Source organism: Gorilla gorilla, chromosome 2 (assembly GCF_029281585.2).
Source record: "Gorilla gorilla gorilla isolate KB3781 chromosome 2, NHGRI_mGorGor1-v2.1_pri, whole genome shotgun sequence".
Taxonomy (NCBI): Eukaryota; Metazoa; Chordata; class Mammalia; order Primates; family Hominidae; genus Gorilla; species Gorilla gorilla.
In genome coordinates, this window is record NC_086017.1 from 109,484,227 (window position 1) to 109,494,461 (window position 10,235).

General features: G+C 38.6%; 1 pseudogene; it reads left to right on the forward strand.

Moving 5' to 3' along the window:
* Nucleotides 1–1,930: 1,930 nt before the first annotated feature.
* Nucleotides 1,931–4,827, forward strand: LOC101133240 (NEDD4-like E3 ubiquitin-protein ligase WWP1; annotated as a pseudogene).
* The last annotated feature ends 5,408 nt before the right edge of the window (nucleotides 4,828–10,235 follow it).

Sequence of the window (10,235 nt, forward strand, 5' to 3'; positions counted from 1 at the left end):
AGACAGGGCCACAAATTTACGCTTACACCATGGCAACAGCTACAAATAAAACGGCCTGATTAGCTCCACCCAGCCCTTGTCTCATTTCCAGATACGTCAGTCTTAACTTCTGACTCCATGAGTAAATATTTCCTGTGTCTGCTCTTACATGACCACAACAGATCCCCTTCTCTATGTTGATTAAAGTTAAGCTTTAATTATAATATTTTATGAAAAACACTGATCAGAGTGGAAAATGCATTTCTTAGGGCCCACTACTCTGTTTGAAAATTATAATGCAAGTGTTTATCAATGTGAGTTAGACTCAAATACCACTTACTTACCAACTACTAAGCAATGGACATAATGATCAATGCCAATGGTTCAGTGGTCACTTCTTAGATCAGAGAAAATGAAATCAAAACCCACTCTCTTTTCATTCCTAGTAATATACTTCAAATTTAAAAATAATTTTATAAACTTGAATTTCCATTCTCATGTTTGTTTAATTTTCCCACATGATTTGAATAAATTTTGGTCGATAGTGGTTCTCTCTCACACTCTCTCACATTGCTTTCTCTCATCCATTTCTTCTCAAATTCTGATGGATAGGACTTTGTTAAATGTGATGTAGGTTGATAGTATTCAAACTTTTGCTCACAAATTTACTAAAACTATTTTGTAAAAATATGTGCCTCCATCACACATTTCAAAGTTAATGTCTCAATTTTTTATCATAACTTTATAGTTGTAAAGGACATAATTTTCAGTAGAATGTAAAAATTTACATTTTAAAATAAAACTGTCAAATCATTGTTTTAAATATATTCAATGAGATTTATTTATGTATTTATTTATTTTTTCGGACAGAGTCTCGTTCTGCTGCCCAGGCTGGAGTGCAATGGCGTGATCTCGGCTCACTGCAACCTCCTCCCCCTGGGTCCAAGCGATTCTCCTGTCTCAGCCTCCCTAATAGCTGGGATTACAGGCGTCTGCCACCTCATCCGGCTAATTTTTGTATTTTCAGTAGAGACAGGGTTTGGACATGTTGACCAGGCTTGTCTCAAACTCCTGACCTCAGGTGATCCGCCTGCCTTGGCCTCCCAAAGTGCTGGGACTACAGGCGTGAGCCACCGCACCCGGTCTATTTATTTATTTTTGAGACAGGGTCTTACTCTGTCACCCAGGCTGGAAGTGCAGTGGTGCAATTACGGTTCAGCGCAGCCTCAAACTCCGGGGCTCAAGTAATCCTCCCACCTCCGCCTCTGAGTAGCTGGGACTATAGACATGCACCTCTACACCTGGCTAATTTTTGTAGAGATGGGGTTTCGCTATGTTGCCGAGGCTGGTCTTGAACTACTGGGCTCAAGCAGTCCTCCCACCTCAGCCACCTAAAGTGCTGGTATTATAGGTGTGAACCATCGCGTCTAGCTTCCGATGAAATTTAAATACATAATGATTTGATATAAATTTTCATTCGTATAAAAATATACAAACTAGTCTTCCATATTGCCCAGAGCAGAACTTGTTTCTGTAACAATTTATAGGAAAACATCATGAATCCCAAAGCCCTTGATATTCTGCAGGTAAAAGAGGAATTGTGCCTATTCCTTCCGGCAGGAGCTCACTTAAGTACAGATGGAATAATGTGACATACAAGTGGACCACAAACACAGTATCACTAATCATCAGAAAAATGCAAATCAGGGCAGGGGTGGGGGTCGGGGGAGAGTCAGGTGTCGGCGAGCTGGAGCTCGGTGTGCCGGCTCCCAGTGACTGCTGGCGGCCTGGGCTGCTGGGGCCGACGCCTGTGTGGCTGCCGCCGCCGCGCCTGCTGCGAGATGGTGATCTTCGTCGCTGAAGGGTGAGGGCGCCCGCTGCAGGAGGAGGTGCAGGTGCCGCGGCCGCCTGGCTGCCGGGAGCCGAAAGCTTCGCGCCTGGGTTGTGAGCTCCTTGAAACAGGGAATCGTGTCTTACTCATCTTTGTATCTCCAGTGTCTAGCAGTTCCTGATACATAGTTTTAGCTGAATTTTGGGACATGGCCACTGCCTCACCAAAGTCTGATACTAGTAATAACCACAGTGGAAGGTTGCAGTTACAGGTAACTGTTTCTAGTGCCAAACTTAAGAGAAGAAAGAACTGGTTCGGAACAGCAATATATACAGAAGTAGTTGTAGATGGAGAAATTAGGAAAACAGCAAAATCCAGTAGTTCTTCTAATCCAAAATGGGATGAACAGCTAACTGTAAATGTTACGCCACAGACTACATTGGAATTTCGAGTTTGGAGTCATCACACTTCAAAAGCAGATGCTTAATTAGGAAATGCAACAACAGATTTGAAACAAGCTCTGTTGATACACAATAGGAAACTGGAAAGAGTGAAAGAGCAATTAAAACTTTCCTTAGAAAACAAGAATGGCATAGCACAAACTGGTGAATTGACAGTTGTGCTTGATGGATTGGTGATTGAGCAAGAAAATATAACAAACCGCCGCTCATCTCCAGCCATAGAAATACAGCAAAATGGTGATGCCTTACATGAAAATGGAGAGCCTTCAGCAAGGACAACTGCCAGGTTGGCTGTTGAAGGCACGAATGGAATAGATAATCACGTACCTACAAGCACTCTAGTCCAAAACTCATGCTGCTCGTATGTAGTTAATGGAGACAACATACCTTCATCTCCATCTCAGGTTGCTGCCAGACCCAAAAATACACCAGCCCCAAAACTACTCACATCTGAGCCTGCCGATGACACTGTTAATGGAGAATCATCCTCATTTGCACCAATTGATAATGCTTCTGTCATGGGTATTCCAGTAGTGTCTGAAGAAAATGCCTTGTCTCCAAATTGCACTAGTACTACTGTTGAAGATCCTCCAGTTCAAGAAATACTGACTTCCTCAGAAAACAATGAATGCATTCCTTCTACCAGTGCAGAATTGGGATCTGAATCTAGAAGTATATTAGACCCTGACACCTCTAATTCTGGAAGTAGTTCTGCTTTTGAAACAGCCAAATCAAGACAGCCAGACGGGTGTATGGATCTGGTATAGCAGGAGTCTGGGAATGCCAACACAGAAACCTTGCCATTAGGGTGGGAACAAAGAAAATATCCTCATGGTAGAACCTATTATGTGGATCATAATACTCAAACTACCACACGGGAGAGACCACAACCTTTACCTTCAGGTTGGGAAAGAAGAGTTGATGATCGTGGAAGAGTTTATTATGTGGATCATAACACCAGAACAACAACATGGCAGCAGCCTACCATGGAATCGGTCAGAAATTTTCAACAGTGGCAATCTCAGCGGAACCAACTGCAGGGAGCTATGCAACAGTTTAACCAATGATACCTCTATTCAGCTTCAATGTTAGCTGCAGAAAGTGACCCTCATGGACCTTTGCCACCAGGCCGGGAAAAAAGAGTGGATTCAACAGACAGGGTTTACTTTGTGAATCATAATACAAAAACAACCCAGTGGGAAGATCCAAGAACTCAAGGCTTACAGAATGAAGAACCTCTGCCAGAAGGCTGGGAAATTAGATATACTCGTGAAGGTGTAAGGTACTTTGTTAATCATAATGCAAGAACAACAGCATTCAAAGATCCTTGCAATGGGAAGTCATCTGTGACTAAAGGTGGTCCACAAATTGATTATGAACACAGCTTTAGGCGGAAACTTGCTCACTTCCATTATTTGTGCCAGTCTAATGCACTACCCAGTCATGTAAAGATCAATGTGTCCCGGCAGACATTGTTTGAAGATTCCTTCCAACAGATTATGGCATTAAAACCTTATGACTTGAGGAGGTGCTTATAAGTAATATTTAGAGGAGAAGAAGGACTTGATTATGGTGGCCTAGCAAGAGAATGGCTTTTCTTGCTTTCACATGAAGTTTTGAACCCAATGTATTGCTTATTTGAGTATGTGGGGAAGAACAACTATTGTCTGCAGATAAATCCAGCATCAACCATTAATCCAGACCATCTTTCATACTTCTGTTTCATTGGTCGTTTTATTGCCATGGCACTATTTCATGGAAAGCTTATCGATACTGGTTTCTCTTTACCATTCTACAAGCATATGTTAAGTAAAAAACTTACTATTAAGGATTTGGAATCTATTGATACTGAATTTTATAACTCCCTTATCTGGATAAGAGATAACAACATTGAAGAATGTGGCTTAGAACTGTACTTTTCTGTTGACATGGAGAGTTGGGGAAAAGTTACTTCACATGACCTGAAGTTGGGAGTTTCCAATATTCTGGTGACTGAGGAGAACAAAGATGAATATATTGGTTTAATGACAGAATGGCATTTTTCTCGAGGAGTACAAGAACAGACCAAAGCTTTCCTTGATGGTTTTAATGGAGTTGTTCCTCATCAGTGGCTACAGTACTTCAATGAAAAATAATTAGAGGTTATGTTGTGTGGCATGCAGGAGGTTGACTTGGCAGATTGGCAGAGAAATACTGTTTATCAACATTATACAAGAAACAGCAAGCAAATCATTCGGTTCTGGCAGTTTGTGAAAGAGACAGACAATGAAGTAAGAATGCTACTATTGCAGTTCGTCACTGGAACCTGCCGTTTATCTCTAGGAGGATTTGCTGAGCTCATGGGAAGTAATGGGCCTCAAAAGTTTTGCATTGAAAAAGCTGGCAAAGATACTTGGTTACCAAGAAGCCATACATGTTTTAATCTCTTGGATCTACCACCATATAAGAGTTATGAACAACTAAAGGAAAAACTTCTTTTTGCAATAGAAGAGACAGAGGGATATGGACAAGAATGAATGTGGCTTCTTATTTTGGAGGATCTCTTGCATTCAAATACCCCAGCCAAGAAAAATTGCACATAGTGTATATAAGCTGTTCATTCTGTACAGTGAATTTTCTGAACCTCTCAAAGTATGTTTTCCATTCTTCCACAGAAATATGCAAAACATATTTCATCCTTTTCTACTTTATTTGTTGTTCCTTTGAAATGATTGACTAGGAAAAAATCATCCTTAAATTTTGAAGCAAGTGAGAGACTTTATTAAAAATACATATGTATCTATATAAGCATATGTGATAGTGGCTCTAGTTTTATAGAGTTGCAAGTGTATTAAACATGACAGCTGTTCATTCATAAAGATCTGGATTTGCTTTACCTTGTTAATATTATCTAGGCAAAAAAGTGCAAATTGCTCCATGTTCTTCTCTCCCTTGTGTAACATCTCCTGAGGGTGTTTAGTTGTATGTCTGTTCAGGAAGGTATTAAGGGCTTAGGCCAAATCTTACTTTGAGTATGTTAAAAAAAAAAATGCTGCTGCCTTTTCTGAAGACAGGTGCTTGAACCTGTCAGTTGGTTTTAAATAGATAGTTGAAAATTTTTCTTTCTCTGTTACATCAGTGATATTGTCAAAGTAATGGATAAAACCATAACTTACACATGAAAGTCATATACCAGATCCGATACTATTTAGTTTATTATCGAAATTGGAAGGATTCATTGAGCAGCATAGAAGTTTGTTTACATGTTACTTTGAGATGCTAGATATTTGTGGAATTAAAAAGAATCAGGCACTGCTGTACTTTGTTTTTAAATCTGTGATTTTTTCAAATTTAATTCATAATAAATTGATGCAATTTCATACCTAGGAACATATAAAAGGTAATGTGAACTCTGCCACTTGTTTTGTGTTCAAAGTTTCGGTTTTATGAAGCCAGATGGATTGAAGAGTTACATAAGCATTTGAGTGCTCTAATATGAGGCTAACGATTTTCTGTTAGTGTTTGAATATCTTCATTCCTCTCAAATTCATAACAGTTCTATTTATCTGAATTAAATAAGCATATTTAAAAAAAGAAGTGACATCAGCCTCTGGAATTCAATGCTGTTCTTTTCTTATGTTTATATCTTTGCAAGACATAGATGAGCTGAAGTCTCCATTTTGTAGGTATTCCATAAAATCTTATGGTGCTTTGTGGCTTGCAGGGAAGATTAACCACCAACAAACAACATAGGTAGATATCACAAAACAGTAAAAAGGATAAAAACAATACATTTGGTAGCATCAAAGTACTTATGGATAGACAGAATATTGACCAAATGGGAAGAACTGAAAGGTGGAATAAATTATAATGTCTTCTGTTCCAAAAATGAGGAAGACTATGCCTTCCTTTCTTTTTCTTAATATTTCAGATAGATACTTCACATAACAGCATAACTCATCAATTCCATATTGCCATAAAATTAGTCCATACCTAAATTTTTATTTCTCTTTTGGATCAGAACAACAACAACAAACTATGATAGCTAAATATTTCAAATAATACTACCAAAGCAAGGGAAATTACATTGATACAGACACATGTATATCATGCTGGCAGTGTTTTAAACACATTCCATATTTTTTGGAAATAAACTTTTTTATCACATATTTGTGTAGTATTTTCAATTATTTTTCTTGGCTTTGGAAGTCACATTTTGTTGAAATTAATAAGGCATTTACTAGTGGGGCTAGTTTTTGTTCAAAGATTCTGAGATGGTATCAGTTACTGATAGGTAATCTATCTCATCATTTTATAGAAACAGAGCAATTTCAATGGAAAACTATTAGGAGATCTAAACCTGATAGTTTTTGTAGTAAATTTTGTTTGTGAAATTTTAAACTTCTAATTCTCTAACTTATTTTAAAATTTACAAAATGGTTTCAAGAAAAAAGACCAAATCTTAATACATCTCTATAGTACTTAACTGAATTAGAAACCCAGCAAAAATAAAGTACAAGATTTCATGATATTATTATATGGCTATGTTCTTTCAAATTAGTCCTGAAACAAAAGGAAAGAATTTTCCTCCACTGTATCATTAGCTGCCCTGTCTGCCTACCTGTGACCTTTGCTGGTGACCTGCAGTTCTGGCTGGAAAGGGGAGAAAAAAGAAGTAGAAATTTTCAGTTCAGGGCTGGTCCTTATAAAATTTGTCTTTCTGTGCCTCTCAACAGCTAGCTTGCTTGCTCTCTCTCTCTCTCTTTCCTCTTTCTCTTTCTTTCTTTCTTTTTTCCTTCCTTCCATCCCTCCTTCCTTCCTCCCTTCCTTTTTTCTTTCTTTCTCTCTCTTTCTTTCTTTTCTCTCTGTTTCTCTCTCCTTCCTTCTTTCATTCCTTCCTCCTTCCTTCCTTCCTTTCTCTCTCTCTCTTTCATTCATTCGTTCATTCCTTCATTCGTTCTTCACCATCACCCAGGCTGAAGTGCAGTGGAACAATCATAGCTCACTGCATCTTCGACCTCCCAGGCTCAAGTGATCCTCCTGCCTCAGCCTTTCAAGTGGCAGGGACTACAGGCATGCACTATCACACCCAGCTAATTTTCTTTTTTTTCTTTTTTTGTGGAGGTAGGGTCTCACTATGTTGCCCAGGCTGGTCTTGAACTCCTGGCCTCAAGCAATTCTCCTGCCTCGTCCTCCCCAAGTGCTGGGATTACAGGCATGAGCCAGTGTGCTTGGCCAGCATATTTTATTTTCTTAAAAGAGGCTCATATCCTTAATTCCCACAAGAACTCGAACTCATTGTTAATGATATCCTAGGTTGGGTCAGGCAAAACACTTCATACTACAGCAGATGACATGGAACGAAAGTCCTGATGAGAAGCTCAGTTCCAACAACGACTTTTGGCAAGTCCTGTTACCTTTCTAGGATCAGAGTTCTCACCTCTAAGTTGGGGAGGAGGGTGGCTGGCTCATCAATTCTAAACCTCATTTCTCCCGTAACACACATAATAGATGATCATGTCTATGAACAAAAAACACTCACTGAGGAAACCCAAAACATTTCCCAAGATGTAAAGCAAAGAGCAAGGAGAATTTTTTTTATGTTCTTTACAGTTTTGTTTTAACATAATGTGAGGGGTTATATGATACTTCACTGAGAGCCAAATAAAAGAACAGCAAATGAATTTTATTTCCTTCTAGTAAAGTAGTATAATGGTTTATGTAGACCAGTTTGGTTTGACATGGCATTCCAAAAAGCACTTATGAGCTTATAAGTAAATAAAATTGCTATTTATTTCACAAGGAAAAAAATGGTCCTAACTAAATTCTTATTTTTTTCTTAATTTTTTAAATTTTTGTGGGTACATAGTTGGTATATGTATTTATGGGGTACAAGAGATGTTTTGATACAGGCATTCAGTGTGACATAAGCACATCATGAAAAATAGGGTGTTCATCCCCTCAAGCATTTATCCTTTGAGTTACAAACAATTCAACTGTACTCTTTAAGTTATTTTAAATAAATTCTTAAATGTTTAAAAAATGAATTTTGATATTTTAATATCCTCTACCCCAAGATAAACTAAATTGAGCAGATTTATGTGTTGGCATATTTAATATTCTGGTATGTGTGACTTTCTTTTCTTTTCTTTTTTCTTTGAGAGGGAGTCTTGCTCTGTCGCCCAGGTTGGAGTGCAGTGGCGCGATCTCGGCTCACTGCAACCTCTGGTTCAAGCGATTCTCCTGTCTCAGCCTGGGATTACAGGCTCCTGCCACCATACCTGGCTAATTTGGGTATTTTTGGTAGAGGTGGGGTTTCACCATGTTGGTCAGGCTGGTCTCAAACTGCTGACCTCAAGTGATCCACCTGCCTTCGCCTCTCAAAGTGCTGGGATTACTGGCCTGAGCCACCAAGCCAGGCCGTGACTTTTTCTGTTTTTTTTGTTTTTTTTGTTTTGTTTTGTTTTTTGGTTTTTTTTGAGACGGAGTGTCGCTCTTTCGCCCAGGCCGAAGTCTCGCTCTTTTGCCGGAGTCTCGGAGTGCAGTGGCGCTGTCTCGGCTCACTGCAAGCTCCGCCTCCCAGGTTCACGCCATTCTCCTGCCTCAGCCTCCCAAGTAGCTGGAACTACAGTCTTCCGCCACCACGCCTGGCTAATTTTTTTTTGTATTTTTAGTAGAGATGGGGTTTCACCGTGTTAGCCAGGATGGTCTCGATCTCCTGACCTCGTTATCTGCCTGCCTCGGCCTCCCAAAATGCTGGGATTACAGGCGTGAGCCACCGCGCCCGGCCGTGACTTTCTAATAGGATAATGGAGCACACAGCAGGTACTCCCTGGATCAGCGTCCTGAGACAACAGTTTGGGAAAAGCTTATCAAGTGCTAAGAACCTAAGATTTGGAGCTAGAGACCTGTGGCTTGGTCCTAATTCTTCCACTCACTGTGTGATCTTCCACAAATCACCTGACTTCTGAGGTTTCAGCTTTATCATATGTAATCACTGATAATTACACTGTACCTCTAGAGATTGTAGTGAAACAAAAGAAGCTGGTAATTTCTTAATGACTAACATATTGTTGTTGGATGATAAATGCTGTCATTAGGACCTTTTCTTTCTAGTTTTCACTAGAAAGACAGACTCTTATTTCTACTATAAACAGACCCAGCCTGAAACCACATCTGAAATATCCTCCTACTGATCTGGAATGATGAAAATATTCCCAGTACTAAATTTTTAATTCCATTTAATGAGCACATATTAACCACTTCCTTTATACTATGAAAATACATGATATAAGATATAAGACATCATTTAAGCCTTTGAATTTCTTGCAATCCAGTTGCCACAGTTTACTCTGCAGTCTTAATTTAAACTCCTCAATGCTAATGCAAAAGTTATATTAATTTCACCCCACTTTTTTTTAGCAAATTCTTATTTAAATATATAGAATGAAGATATGGCCAAATATTAAATATAGATGGGCATTTGCACCAACATTCTACACAATTTGTAACTACATTTAGGAAATGAGATAAGCCAGCCATGCTTTTAAAGTTTTCAGTATTGTCTTAATTACCTGGGGAAGTTATAATCAGCTTTAAAACAACAAGGAAAGAAGAAATTGTACTGCAAACAGGAAAAAAATAAATGTAAGAAAGAAAAGTAAGGGAAGCAGCTCATTGTTTTTATTTAGAAAAGTTGTAAAAGCATGTTTCATTTTGGTTTAACTGAGAGTTAGCAGTATTTCATCTTTTTAATATATTTTGACAAACAAAAGTTGTGTATGTTTATTATGTACAACATGATGTTTTGATATATGTATACATTGTGGAATGGCCAATTCAAGCTAATTAACATACACATTATTTTACTTTTTTGTGGTGAAAATACTTAAAACCTACCCTCTTAACAATTTCAAGTATACAATACATTGTTAACTATAGCCATCACGTTTTACAACAAACTTTGGGTCTAACCGACATTTTAC